This window comes from Dipodomys ordii, unplaced genomic scaffold (genome assembly GCF_000151885.1).
Source record: "Dipodomys ordii isolate 6190 unplaced genomic scaffold, Dord_2.0 Scaffold146, whole genome shotgun sequence".
Classification (NCBI taxonomy): domain Eukaryota; kingdom Metazoa; phylum Chordata; class Mammalia; order Rodentia; family Heteromyidae; genus Dipodomys; species Dipodomys ordii.
The window spans coordinates 1,645,702-1,661,431 of record NW_012267362.1 but is presented as its reverse complement, the minus strand read 5'-3'; positions in this window follow the sequence as shown (position 1 = coordinate 1,661,431).

Sequence of the window (15,730 nt, the reverse complement as noted above, 5' to 3'; positions counted from 1 at the left end):
CCCGCCAGCGTTCGGGAGACCGGTCATTCCCTCGGTTAAACCCGTCGTGAGCGCCGAGCTGGTAAGGAAAACATCCAGGAAGGGAAGACACATGTCCCTGCGCCCCTCTCCTGCTCCCCCCACCTTTCCTCACCCTCCTGACCCCCCCACACACACCGCGCCCCCCAGACCCACTCGCAGGAGAAGCTGCGTCTGACTGCCATGGACTCGCCGGAGCCCCAGCGCCACGCGCCTTGGAGTTTTCCACAGGAAAGAAATCGGGCTGCGCTCCTGCCTGTCAGTGTTGGCGGGAAACTCATTCGTCACGTTTGAGATGCCTCCGCCTCCTCCCTCCCTCCCTCCCTCTCTCTCCTCTCCCCAGCCCTTGGGGCTGAAGGACACACAACTCCAAGCTTTTGAGCCAGCTGGGAGGGAGTCGGGGACAGGAGGTGTGTCTTGAGGATCTTCAGGCACAGCCTCAATAAACCCTTGCTACCCCTCCCCCCTTACACAGACACCGTCCACACCTGAACCAGTATCAGCACTTCCTCCCCCCCCCCCCCAAACTATGGAGCAGTTCTACCTAATCTTCCAGGTGAAGGTCACTGATAATGGTGGCGATGGTGTCTGGAAACTTGAAGAGGCTATAAACTAGTGTTAAAGTTGTTGAGGGGTGGGGTTGGACGAGGAGAAGTAGAGTAAACTCTGTCCCCCTACCACCCCACCCCTCCACATAATTCAAGATTGCAGCTCTTCTAGAGGTTTTGTTTGTTTTGTTTTGTTTTGTTTTTAGGCGGTTACAACAGCAAGGTCGAGACTGAAACTGTTGACTCAATCCTCTCAATCCTGAGGACTTTTAAAAGAATTTATCTGTCATCTATGTTTTAGCATGAATTTAAGTGGATGTATTATTTCTAAAAGGAGTATTAGCATGTTAGCCTGTATAGTATGAAAAGATCTTTCTTTTCCAGATCATTCCAGGGAGAGAGAAAAGGAAAGGAAGGGTGGGAGGGATTTTTAAATCACACAGTATCGATTATCAATGCTCCATAAGAAATTACCTCTGTACTTAGTAGCTTAATAAAATAATATGATTGATCGTCTTTCACAGTTTCTGTTGGTCGAAAGATTCAGAATGGGTGTGGTTGGAGATTTCTTATGCAGTTGCAGGAATATTTAAGATAGAGCCCCAGCCACTGGAAGGCTTGTCTGGGATCACAGGATCAACTTCCTTAGAGGCACAAAACAGAGATCATGCCAGGACTGGTTGTGGAGAGGAAATCACTGCCTCTCATTAGAGGTTTCTTCATAGGATTGCATAAGTGCTCTTACAACATTGTAGCTGACTTCCTTCAAAACAGCAGATCCAAGAGCGAATGGGACAGAAGTGACAGTGACTTAGCTCTTGGAAGCTTTGCCTGTCACCTCTTCTTTAGTCACATAGGCAAGCACTGATTAAATATGGAAGAGTGTATGAGAGCATGAATTGCAAGAAAAAAGGGTCATTGGAGTCATCTTGGGGCTGGCTATCACATATATCATCTCTGAAATTCTGAAATCACATCTTGTGTGTGTGTGTGTGTGTGTGTGTGTGTATTTCTTACTTGGGTAACAGCCAAAGTCTTTTCTATAATGGCTCTACCAGTTTACAATACTCCAGCAATGTATTAAGGTTCTAGTTTCTCCAGATCCTTTCAAAAACTTACGTTACATTTATAATTATTTTAGTTAACAATTTCATTTGTAGCTGGGCACTGATGCCTCACACCTGTAATCCTAGCTACTGAGGAGACTGAGATCTGAGGATCATGGTTCAAAGCCAGCTGAGGCAGAAAACTCTGTAAGACAGTTATTACCAATTAGCCAGCAAAAAGCCAGATGTTGAAGTACGGCCCAAGTGCCAGCTTTGAGCAAAAGGCAAGTGAGAGCATGAGGCCCTGAGTTCAAGTCTCAGTACCAGAAAAGAAAAATTACATTTGTAATATGAGGGGATTTTATTGTGGTATTTCCATACATGCACACAGTGTACTTTGCATATTTCTACATTTAGTTTTTAAATTTTGAGACATTTCAAACATTCACAAAAGTAGAGAAAATAAGACAATGAACTATCAACCAATCATTTACATTCAATACTTGTCTTTCTACTCCACCTTTCAGCCCTTCAGCCCTTACTTTAGGCCTCAGTGTTCCAGGCTTCACCCCACTCCCTACTTTCCCCCTTCTGCTATATTTGAAAGGCAAGGGAAAAACAGAAAGAAAGTAAAAGGCTGTTTATGCTGGGCACCAGTTTCAAGAGTGGGTGGGTGTCTATTTGGAAGGGTCGCCTTAGATATAGTCCTCAGCCAATCTCTTTTCAGCTTATCTGGAAGTAACTGTGCCCTCTTAAAAATTTTGACAGATATGCAAATCACCTGTTAGTCCAGACCACATATTGGTAGCAAGGGTTTAGAGCTGTGCTATCGGAATAGTCATTAACCACATGTGACTATTTAAATGAATTTAAATAATACTACAAATGACTAGTTCAGTTTCCCTACCAACCTTGCAAATGCTCAGGGAGTCCATGTGGCTAGTTACCCAACTGAACAACACATCATCTCTGAACGTTGGGCAGTACTGGATAGCGAATTGACTCATACCTCTCCTACAGCCTCTTTTTAGACTAGAACAACTATTTATTAATTCACAACAAACGAGGACCTGTGCAGGATAAATAGCAACAGGTTATTTATAGTGAGTGTTTATTTCCTCTTACTGGAATGGATCAAACCAGTGTTCCTAAACAATTTGAAAGGTTGTTTGGTTAGCTAAGCACTTGAGAAAGAAAGGCTGCGTGTATCTTAGGAGTTATGCAACTGGAGTAATTGCTATCTTCCACACTACAAGTATTTTTTTTCTTTCTTACTGACTAGTACTGACCATTAGAATCAGATCAGAAAATGCTGGGGGAAGGCACCATTAAGAAGCTAGTCTTTTTAAAGACTCCTAAAGGTTTAGCTACTCTTAAGACAATGTACTCTAATATATATATATATATTTTTTTGGGGGGGATAACAGTCGTGGGGCCTGAACTCCGGGCCTGGGCACTGTCCCTCAGCTCTTCAGCTCAAGGCTAGTGCTCTACCACTTCAGTCACAGTGCCACTTCCGGGTTTTTTCTTTTGCTTATGTGGTGCTGAGGAATCAAACCCAGGGCCTCAGGTATGCAAGGCAAGCGCTCTACCACTGAGCCAACTTCCCAGCCCTGTACTCTAATATTCTGGGCACCTTTATGTATTTCTTTTTGCAATTTCCAAAATAGAACTTTGTGTAAGCTATTTTAATTTTCCATTTTCATATTTGCCTCTCCTTTAGACTAAGCTCCTTGAGAAATGTGCCTATTACACATTGAAAAGGTTTGTTTAGTTAATGATGGTATCAAATTAGCATATTTACTATTCGTTAGTCCTCTTAATGCCTGGTATAGGGGTAAGAATGAAGCATTGGGCTTAGACTGGAAGACTGGATACTTAGCTGTAACCTGGGTATAAGATTTTAGGTACTTCATTTTACTAGATCTTATTCTAGAGCTAGGGAGTGGTTCTAAAGATAGTGCACTTGTCTAGCAAGCATGAGAGATTCTGAGTTCAAATCTCAGTGCTGCTGAAAAAAAATACCTTATTTCACTATCTGTAGGATAAGATGATATGTTTCAAGTTATTCTGAACATCAAATGAGCTAACAGTTGTGAAAATTATTACAGTTTTTGTTTTGTCGGTCATGGGGCTTGTAGTCCAGGCCTGGGTGCTATCCCTGAGCTCTTTAGTTCAAGATGAGCACTCTACCATTTGAGCTACAGCACCACTTCTGGTTTTCTAGTGGTTAATTGGAGATAAGAATCTCATGGACTTTCCTGCCCAGGAAAGACCAGAGTACTGCTGGTGAGACTCTTATCTCAATTAACCACCAGAAAAACGGAAGTAGTGCTGTGGCTCAAGTGGTAGAACTGAAGAGTCTCACAGACTTTCCTGCCCAGGCTGGCTTTGAACTGCGATCTTCAGATCTCAGCCTCCTGAGTAGCTAAAATTACAGGCATGAGCCATCAGTGCCTGGCCACAATTATGTTTTTAATCCTAGTTTTCCCAGTGATTACTAGTGGCTACTCTGATCGTGTATGGGTGTGTGTGTACACGCACACGTTTGCACATATGCATGCACGCATGTGTGAATAATGGGGCTTGAACTTGGCCTCATGCTCTTGATTAGGTTTTTCTGATCAAGCCTGGTGTTCTACCATTTGAGACACAGGTCCACTTCCAGCTTCTTGCTTATTGAGATACTAATCTCCCATATTTGTCTGCCTAGACTGGCTTTAAACCTCAATCTCCAGATCCCAGCCTCCTGAGTAGTTAGGATTATAGGTGTAAGCTACTGGGTTCTGGTCTTAATGCCAACATATATACAAATTACCTTGCATAATTGTCTGCCTTGTTCTCACACCCTAGGTATGTGAGTTTCAAACATTTGTTAACTTATGCACTCTCTATCTCTTACCTAACTTTTCCAGTTTTAAGATATTTACAATTTTGTTGTTGTTGTTGATGGTGGTGGTGGTAGTGGTGCTTGAACTCAGGGCCTGGGTCTGTCTCTGAGCCTCTTTGTGCTCAAGGCTAGCACTCTGCCATGTGAGCCACAGCACCACTTCCAGTTTTTGAGTGGTTAACTGGAGATAAGAGTTTCTCTCACAAAGCCGGGCGCTGGTGGCTCACACCTGTAATCCTAGCTACTCAGGAGGCTGAGATCTGAGGATCGCGGTTCAAAGCCAGCCTGGGCAGGAGAGACCGTGAGACTCCTATCTCCAATAAACCACCAGAAAACCGGAAGTGGCGCTGTAGCTCAAGTGGTAGAGCGCTCGCCTTGAGCTGAAGAGAAGCCCCACGACCAACAAAAAAAAAAAAAAAGAGTTTCTCTCACAGGGATTTTTCTGCCAGGATTTGGCTATCAGTAACTGAGTAACTAGGATTATAGGTGTGAGCCACTGGCACTGGGCTGATTATTTACAAATTTTAAATCAAAATTTAATTTAAAAAATAGAAACATTTTAAGTATTCTTGTACTTTGTGGAGAACTCCAGGGGCATTACTAATATTACAAGTTTTATAGTTCTTGGGACATCTCCACAAAGGGAAAACTCTAAAAAGAGCTACTTTGGAGTGGTTAGCAAAAAAAGATGTGTGTGGTAAGAAATGCCTACAGGGCTACAACTTTACCCTTCACCTCTATCTGTATCTAGCAGTTCAACTATGCTTCTATTTTCATTTTGTTCCCAACAGTGTTCAAATCTAGAAGATTCCAATGGCCTTCTCTTCACTTTACACCCATCTATAAACAATCATTCATTTCATTGGCTCTCTCAACTTTCTAACTTTCCCTAAGCATGCTCACACATTGCTTTATTCCCCATCTAGGAGATAAACACACTTTTTTTTTTTTACAGTCCACCTCAAATTCTCTTTTTGCTGTTTGTTACCTTGTTCAAATCGACCTTGTACACTTCCTGGAAGCTCAGGTTAATATGCAGAAACCACAGGATGTATATTAACTAGGAGCATAAATGGAATCAACTTCAACCCATACCAGTTGAGTGTTGCTATAGATGACTTTCAGTATCCTGGCCTCTTTTGGTTTGTCAAACAAATCTGATGATGCTTTGTTTAATCTGTAGCTTTCAGAGCCTGGGCTACCCTGCCTTGATAGAGGTGATCATTCCAGATGGCTACATTGTGAACATTTTCTTGACTTTTAACACTCACAAATGGTCATCTCAAAATAACCCTTCACTAAGTCATCAGATAGATGTCTTTTGAAATATGGCTACTTCATGGTTCAGAATCTTAAGGGTGGGAGTTCCCTTTGCACCATCTGCCTGGAGCTGACCAGAACCAGACATCCCTGAGACAGGACTGGTTCCACGGCATCATCACAAACAAAACTGCCCTGATGTACCTGCCATATGGCCCTCCAATAGGAGTTTGGCAAGAAAAATAAAATTTAAGGACTTTTGCCATAAATCTGAAAATATTTTCTTTTCCTCTACATGACTTCTAAAGAATTTTTAATCTAAAATTAAATCCCAGCTAATGTTGAGGCTTCTCAGCTAATTTTCATGTGTTAGGAATTCTTGGATAGTTTGTGTTGTATTTGGAAAGTTAACATTCCAGTTTAGGGAGTCAGTTTCTATGACTTGGGGAAGGATTATTGTTAGATGAACTGTTAAGCTAAGGAATTTCTTCCCTGATGATATGTGGCCACTTGATTAACCCTTTGCAGTCACAATCTTTTCCCTTTAATAATACTTTCTAAGTCTGACTCATTTATGTTTTAAGTGCTTCAATCACTTACCTATTATATTGGCTGAGAGAGCTTTATGCTACCTATGCTAGTGTGAAGAGACTTTAAGAGCTCAGTTCAGAAGCTGAAGAATGGGAGAGCTAAGAACACCTGAGGGAGAGTACAGCCTTGTGGCTGAGAATGTACTCTCTAGAGCCAAGCTTCTTGGGACTGGATCCTGGCACTGCTCCTTACTGTGTCTTGAGCTAATTAGTTAACCTATAATCTGGGGAAAATAAGAATACCTAACTAATAGGGTTGTTGTGAGAATTTAACAGCCCATACATCTCAATAGAATCTCTTCACAGGCAGTCAGTACTACCCGTGTGTGAGGAGGTAGGAGGGGACTGTCTCTCACCTCTTTGATCAGAGGTTTTTCAGTGCATGATAAGACTGCCAGGGACTATGCCAGCAGAGAGAAGTGAGGGAAAGCTGTGGCCAATGCCCATGTTCTCCAATGTCTGTTTACCAGGGTTCTAGGCCAGCTTATGGGCAGAGCCGAGTTGAGGATTGGGAGCTAGGATGTGGAAAGCACAAAAAAAGAGCTAAGTAGGGGTTGAATAAGCAAAGAAGATCTGACAGCAGATGTAGAGTAGTCAGAATGTCAGGTCCCTGAGATGGTCCTTGCCTCTCCAGCAGATCTGTGTCTCTAGAACAGAGAGCAGAGACTAAGATCATAGGCAGCCAGGCATTGTGGCTCTTACGTATAATCTTATACTGCAGAGGTTGAGATCTAGAGGATCATGAGTTAACGCCAACTTGGGGCAAAAGGTTCAGGAGCCCCTCAACCAACAAAAGTCTGGGTGCATGGGGCTGGGAAGATGGCTCAGTGGTAGAGTGCTTGCCTTGCATGCATGAGGGCCTGGGTTTGATTCCTCAGCACCACATAAGCAGAAAAAGCTGGAAGTGGTGCTGTGGCTCAAGTGGTATAGCACTAGCTTTAGGCTGAAGAGCTGAGGGACAGTGCCCAGGCCCAGAGTTCAGGCCCCATGACCAAAAAAAAAAATGTGCCTGTTATTCCCGCAACACAGGATGTACAACTAAACAGATCATGGGAAAGGACAAAAAAAAATCAAGAGCCTATTTAAAAAACAATGAAAGCAAAGGGACTGGAGGCATAGCAAGCATAAGACCTCCAGCATCACCAAACAACAACCACAGTAACAAACCCAAAACACTACCCACAGGCAAAAGCATTTATGTTTGTTGTAGTGAGTTGGGTCAGATCATAGATATATTGCTTTGAGGATTTTATTTTTGGTTTTTTTGTGTGTTTGTTTGTTTTGTGCCAGTGCTGGGGCTTAAACTCAGGGCCTGAGAGCTATCCCTGAGCTTCTATGCTCAAGGCTAACACTCTATCTCTTGAGCCACAGCTCCGGTATAGTATCAAAGCTCATTTATAGTCTGGACCATAGCCAGAGTTAGTCGATAGAGTAGTATGTAGTCCAAGAATAATATCATATGCATTTTTTCATAAACATCTATGGTACCCCTAAGGCAGAGCATTGTGTTCCATACCTTGAGATGAGGCTGGGTGGGGTGGAATGCAAATATACTCTGGAATTATTTTTTCCTCTAGCATCTAAAAAGTATCATATATGGATTCTATTCAGTTTAGCAAAATCTACCAGTTGCCTTACTCTGTAGGTGGTATGTCCAGGTGGAGCCCAGGAGAAAGAGCATTGAACTCTAACTCTAACCAGCTGGGTGACGATGCTGAGGTTATTTTGTGCTGAAGTTATTCTGCACCTCAATTTTCTCATGTAACAATGGGAATTAGAAGACTTGCCTTTTTTTTTTTTTGGTAGGTCATGGGGTTTGAACTCTGGGTCTGGACGCTGTTCCTCAGCTCTTCTGCTCAAGGCTAGCACTCTTCCACTTGAGCCACAGCACTACTTTCAGTTTTCTGGTGGTTTATTGGAGATAAGAGTCTCACAGACTTTGCTGCCCAGGCTGGCTTTGAACAGAGATCCTCAGATCTCAGCTTCCTGAGTAGATAGGATTACAGGTGTGAGCCACTGGGGCCCGACTAACCTGCCCTATTAAAATTACAAATTTCAGCCAGGCACCAGTGGCTCACACCTGTAATCCTAGCTACTGAGGAGGCTGAGATCTGAGGATGATAGACCAAGGCCAGCCTAGGCAGGAAAGTCTGTAAGACTTTTATCTCCAATTAACCATAAAAAGCTGGAAGTAGTAAGGGAGGAGGCAACAATGCTTGATAATAAATGTACTCATTACTCATGTAATTGTAACCCCTCTGTACAGTATTTTCACAATAAAAAGTAATTTAAAAAAGCTGGAAGTGGAACGGTAGCTCAAGTGGAAGAGTGCTAGCCTTGAGCAAAAAAACTCAGGGACAGCACCCAGGTTTTTAGTTCAAGTCCTAGGGTGAGCAAATAAAATTCCAAGCTGTGTGCCAGTAGCCCATGCCTGTGAATTTAGCTACATAGGAGGCTGAGATCTGAGGACTGAAGTTTGGAACCAGCCCTGGAAGACAAAGTTGGGAGACTTATCTCAAACCAGCAGCAGGAATTAGAGGTATGGCTCAAGTACCAGAGTATCCCAAAAGAGAGTAGGAGACCCTGAGTTCAAGCCCCAGCAAAACAAAACAACAACAAAAATTCTGACCTACTGTATCAGAATCCTCATAGGAAAAGTCTGGGAAGTTGGAAATCACTATACTTTGTGTTCTTCATATATAAGACCTCAAACTGCTTCCATCATAATCTCCAATGACAGGGAAGAGCAGTGAGCATCCCGTGCATGTAATCCTAGCTACTCAGATCTGAAGATCATGATTCAAGGCCTAGGCAGGAAAGTGCCTCTGAAACTTACCTCTGATTAACCCCCATCAGGCCAGGAGTAGAGCTGTGGCTCAGTGGTAAAGTGCCAGCCTTGAAAGAAAAAGCTAAGGGATAGAGCCCTGACCCTAAATTCAAGCCCCAGTTCTGGCACTAAAAAAAAAAATCTCCAAGGGACTTAGAAGATTGCAAACTTTGCTGTAGACTTGCTTAGAATGTTGGTGATGGTGTCCTACAATGTATTTAAGGTGATCTCAGGTGATTGTTTATATCCATAAATTTGAGGACTACTATTCAGGATTTTGTGAGGATTCAGTGAGAACGGGAAAACTCTGATAGTTCATATGTGAGGATGTCTGAGCTATGTAGGCCATTTACTTTGGAAGTCATCATTCTGAAAGTTGAACTGTAGTGTCTTAGTTGGAATCTTCAGAGTTACAAAGAAAAGTCTTCTCTAGGAGGCTTTGTGAAGAGAATTGAGGCAGGACACAATAGAACAGCTTGGGTATTGCTTCTTTAGCTATAGTAACTGAGTACCCAGGACTTCTATGACTTAGAAAATAGAAACGGTGTTTTGAAATGATAGAAAGAGGCTTGGAATCCCAAAATCACCTACTCCTTCATTTCCCCTAGGGTATTACTTCCTCCCAAGAGAGAAGAAGAGAGAAGTATTGAATGAGTCAGATTGCCACCAAACAATATGGAGAACTCTTCTGGCAGGTGTGTGTGTGTGTGTGTGTGTGTGTGTGTGTGTGTGTGTGTGTGAGAAAGAGAGAGAGAGAGAGAGAGAGAGAGAGAGAGAATGTACTGAGGGCCTGGGTGCTGTCCTTGAGTTTTTGTGTTCAAGGCTATTCCTCTGTTACTTGAGCCATATCCCTACTTATGGCTTTTTTGTGGTTAATTGGAAATAAGAGTCTCATGGACTTTCTTGCCTGGGCTGGCTTTGAACCTCCATCCTCATATCTCAGCCTCCTGAGCAGCTAGGATTACAGGCACAAGTCACCAGTGCCTGGGTACTTCTGGCAGACTTTTATCAAGTGCTTTCCTTTGACCTCTATATGTCCCAACTATAATAATGACTAAGTTTAACATATGGACTAATCACTTGGGTCCATAGTAGCAGAATTAGTTTTGCCAAAGTTATATATCGTCTGCTTTCTTCAGAAAAGTAGGGGGAAAAACTTTTTTAAAAGTAAGCATTCTGAGGTCTTTTTGTTTGTGTACATTTTTGTGAGAAAGAGGGAAAACAAATGAATTGTGACTCTGACGTTTGATAATATAGATTTGTGTGTGTGTGTGTGTGTGTGTGTGTGTGTGTGTGTGAAGCCATGGATTCCTTTTCCCTAAGCACATGGACAGAGGCATATGTAATAACTGTATGCATTTCATGGAAGGCATGAACACCATAAGACTCCATAGATACCTAGAACTATTCTTCTAGGCCTCTACAGGGCAGAACTGTACTTACTGGGTACAAGTGTCAGAGAAACAGACTCTATTCTGTGGTTAGACATCCCAATTGTTTGATAATGAATACTTTCTCTCTTGAGATTAGGGAATGTGAGTTTCCCACCATGAAGCATTCACGTGTATGACCAGTTTGCACTCCATTCATTTTTTTATTCACTCTATCATACATACCCCAACACTCACCCACCGGAAGAACCCTTGCAAGTGTCATGATTTAGTCAAGGAAAAGGAGACACAGATGGTCCCAGTGCATAGTGAGAGAGGAAGCCAGAAAAGAGAAGGGAGTAGACTTGTGGAGGAGACCTGCATAGGGCCAGTGGTTGATCGGATGACCAGGTTGAGTCCTCTTTCAACTCTGGTATCCTGTAAAGCATTGGAGCCAAGGGTTGGCTTGGGTAGGAGAAGGGGCTTTAGCACTACTCACAACAGATCATAACACACACACACACACACACACATGCATACACACACACGCACATGCACACACACACACATACACACACACACACACACACACCTTCTGCCTTTCAAACCATGGCAGCCTTTTAGTCTGTCCTGTATGGAAATTCTAGAACTGCTACTGATCTTAAGGTTTTATATTTCACAAAGTTGTCAAATCACAGGGTTTAGGTTTTCTGTTTAGTTGTTCTTGTTGTTGTTGTTGTTGATTTGTTGGTTCCTTACAGTACTGGGAATTGAACCCATTACATGCTCTTATTTACATCCCTTATTTACATTCTCTACCATTTCAGCCACACACACCCAATCCTTGTCAGTGATGAATATTTGATGACAGAATCTCCAGTCTACAGTTGTAGCTGAAAACCATGAACTCACCAGAGCCGGTGAGAGTGAGGAGGAGAGGGAAATGGGTGCGGTGGAGCTTGAATGGGTACCCCCAAATCCAGTCATCTTTCTATGATTGTTCCAACCATTTTGAGGTTTGAAAGCATTTTCTTTCCTGCAGGTTTTCCTCATTTTCTTTGCCTGCTTCCACAGACAGTACACCAAGGTCACCACTCAGCAGGCTTTGATAAATGTCATCTTTTCTTTTTTTTTTTCTTTCTTGAAAGTCGTCTTGGAAAAAGGCAATTTGACTGCAGTGAGGCAGAACGGGGAGCTGAACACCAGCCGCCCTTTATCGACCAGAGAGCCCCAGCTCCAAGCACCAAAAAAAAAAAAGTGTAGCATGGCCCCAGGCTCCTAGTGATCCCTGGACTGCCTGTCCTCAGGGACCTGTGTGCTGTGAAAAGCTTTGCAGAGCCCTTGTTCTGGGGTTCGGGTGTCCCCCCCCCAACTCATTCCTCCCCAGCCCTTTGTCTTCTGCTACTTGTTTCCTGGCTGGTAACTAAAGGTCCCCATGAACCCCCACAGCTCTAGGGGTGGGAGCCCTCTCCACTGTGCAAGCAGTGGGCTGCTGATTAGAGCAGGGAATAAATAACAGCAAGCTAATTATCTCCCTGATTGCGGCTTGCCTCGCTAACAAGGCTAGGCTGGAGTGGTGATGCGGCAGTTGATACTATTCCAAGCATGCTTTCTGGGTTCAGGGAAATTTCCATGCCTTTCCAGACTGGAGATACCTTTCTCCCTTCCCAGATGCTCTCAAAAGATTCCATCTTTGGCTTCACCTTGGAATTGAGAGACTCACCCCTAGACGTGCTGTTTATGTGGGTCCCCAGTGGTTGATTGGAGCTGGCTTCTCAACGGAAGCAGGCAAAGGCTTTCTGAGAGACTAGAGGTTGGCCAAGGGTATGGAGAAATGGGTCCTTAGGGACCACCCACTCCAGCACTTAGTATCTTAATTACATCTGCTACTCTGGCTCCTTGAACAGTAATTCCCATCAGACTAGCAAGCAAGAGTAGAAATGTACTAAGAGCATTCTTTGGTCTGGACTCTAACCCTAGCATGACTACTCTGACCTTGGACATGGTCCTTAATTACTCCGGTCCCCTGTCCCCTCTTTATGAAGTGGGGTGTGATGACTTTGGAACTTCACGTGGATCTAGAAACATGACTTTTGTGACCCATAGTCTGAAATATAACCATGATGTTCCTTTGCAGTAGGACAGCTGCCTGTTGTGGCTCAATTCCAGGACGAATCTTCCATAGCCCTGTATGATTGCATCCTCCTCTCACCCCCAACTTTCCTTAGCTGCTTTTCTAAGTCTTGATAACTTGTCTTGCTTGAGGGGAGAAGGGCATAGTTGAACAACTTTTCTAGGAAGAGTTTTCCTTTTAGCAGCTTAGGCTAGGTTAACTTTCCTGAACTGGTTCTTTCCAACCTGGGAAAAGACAGGAGATGGAACAGTACTTTTCGCAGGAACAGTATTGCTGCCTGCCTTCTGTGCGCCCAGGATTTGCCTAACAAGTCTTCTTACTGTGTGTCCTGCTGCCATCTTCAAACGAGTCACAGAATCCGCCCATAGGAAACTGAAGGGATGGCCTCTTCTCTGAGCCTCAACTCCACAGCATGGGCTGAGCCTCCCTCTGCTGGAGGTCAGGTGTTAAACAAACCAAATGTTTCTTTTTCTTTTCCTTTCCTTTTCTTGCTTTGCTTTGCTTTGTTTTTTCTTTTTCTTTCTTTTGTCTTTTTCTTTCTTTCTTTTTTTTTTTTGGTCTACAGGAATTTGAACCAAAGGCCTCATGCTTGCTAGGCAAGCACACTACCACTTAATCCACACCCCCAGCACCTTTTTGCCCTAATTATTTTCTACGCAGAATTTCCCATTTTTGCCTGGTTTGAACTGTACTCCTTCTGCCTATGGATTATAGCTGTGCACTACCACATCTGGCTTGTTGGTTGAGAATGTGATATTGCAGGGCGGGGGGGGGGGGCAGGGGCGGGCAGGAGAGGGGTCCTCACTGCCTTTTTGCCCAGGCTGGCCTCGAACCTCATCCTTCTTTCTTCTGAGTAGCTGAGATTACAGATATGCACCCTTCGTCAAATGTTTTGGTCTGATAGTCTATGAGAAAGCCAGCCTTGTTCATAGACCCCCCTTCCTTAAGAAAAGGAATGAGAAAGCCAGCCTTGATCAAAGACCCCTTCCTTAAGAAAAGGGAAGGAGAAAAAATTGAATGAATATTTATATCTGGGCTAAGGGGGAAAATGTTGCTTTGGGAATAGTGAAAGATCCTGAAAGATAACATTAGAGCCTTCCGCAGTAGCAAACTCATGCTACCGGGTGATCTGTTTACCTTCTGCATTGGTTAGAGTGAACAATACAAACAATAACCTCAAATCTTTCTGGCTATCTTCATAAAAGTTGTATAATAGTTTAATGCATGGGCCTAGTTGATGGCCTTCTACAAGGTGATTCAGGGAATCAGTACAATCCATCTTGTGGCTCTGCTCACTGCTACTGGAGTCTCTATATTCAGTCACAGATGGATGAAGAGACAGGGAATGCAGCATATGAACAAGTTTTCATGGGCCAAGCCAGGAAGTGGGGATTATTAATTCTGCCACATCCCACTGGCCAGAACTTAGTTATATGACTACATCTGCCCCCAGCGTAGGCTGGGAAATGTAGTCCAGCTGTGTATATAGGAGTTGAAGGGAAATGGTTTAGTAAACAACCAATCCATCTCTGGTACTGATTTGAAATTTTATCAATAGGGTAAAGGGCCTCTATTTTGTCATTTAAGTAGGCATAACTGAAGAACATATTAAGAGACAACTACAAGTACAGAGCAAATACATACACCTATTATAATGTGTTTCTCAGATTTTCCTAGAGTTAGCATCATAAGTATTGGCTTTGTTACTCTATTATAAACAGTAAAGTATTCTGTTATTAGAACAAATATAATTTGAGTTATATGTCAAGGGCCTGAATGGCTGTGGAATTGATATAAAAATGTGATGAAAATGAATTCCTCAATAAATCCAGGCCTTTAAAAATCATTGTAGAAGCTGAGCACTGGGTTCACACCTATAATCCTTGCTACTTTGGAGGCTCAGATTGTTAGGATAAAGGTTCAAGTCCACTCTAGGCAGAAAAATGTCCCTTTTTATAAGGTCACTTCTCAATGAAGAGCTAACCATGATGGCATGTACTTGTTGGGTGAACTACTGGTAGGTTGTGGTCAGGGACATGAGACTCTATCTCAAAAATAACCAGCAAAAATTGGAGATGGGAGGTGCCTGGATCAGTGGTAAGAGTGTCTACTTAGCAAAGCATGAGGCCCTGAGTTCAAAACCCCACTGTAACTGAAACAAATTATACCACAAGCCCTTCTTTTCTTTATCTTTTAGCTGGTTGGAAGATTCAACCCAGCAGAGCTGTTGAGACCATTATTGCTGGAACTATAATTTGGCTGCCCCAACCTTCATATTTTGATGAGCCTGAGCAAGAGATGGTATCCTGTGTGGTTAGGAAATTGATTACAAAAGAGAGATTGAACAAAGAGGTAATGTATATCTTTTACCACTTGAGCCATGCCCCAGCCTTTTTGCTTTTTAGTTATTTTTCAGATTGACTATTGTACTTTTTGTCAAGGCTGGCTTCAAGACTGTGATCCTCCTACTTATACTTCCTGTGTAGCTGGGATCACAGGCATGCTTTACCATATACAACTTATTTTTTGCCCAGTCTGGCTTCAAATCACAAACCTCTTGATCTCTGCCTCCTAAGTAGCCAAAATTATGAGCTCACATTTTCAATATAAATAGATGTAGATAGATGAATCTATTTCTATCACAAATATAGGAACTCATTTATATGTCCTCTCTTAGTGATAAGAACCAATAATAGCAGCCTACTAGGCACCACTGCTAGATATCATTTTCCACTTGAAAAAAAAATCAGAACCAGGCTGGGAAGGTAGCTCAATGGTAGAGTGCTTGCCTTGCATGCATGAGGCCCTGGGTTCAATTCCTCAGCACCACATAAGCAGAAAAATCCAGAAGTGGTGCTGTGGCTCAAGTGGTAAAGCACTAACCTTGAGCTGAAGATATGAGGGGCAGCACCCAGGCCCAGAGTTCAGGCCCCACAACCGACCAAAAAAAAAAAAATCAGAACCAATCAGCCTGGAAATGTCCAGAGAAACTTAGAACCTCTTATACTTGAAAGTAAAGAAGTGGCCAGCTGCTGGTGGCTCCTGCC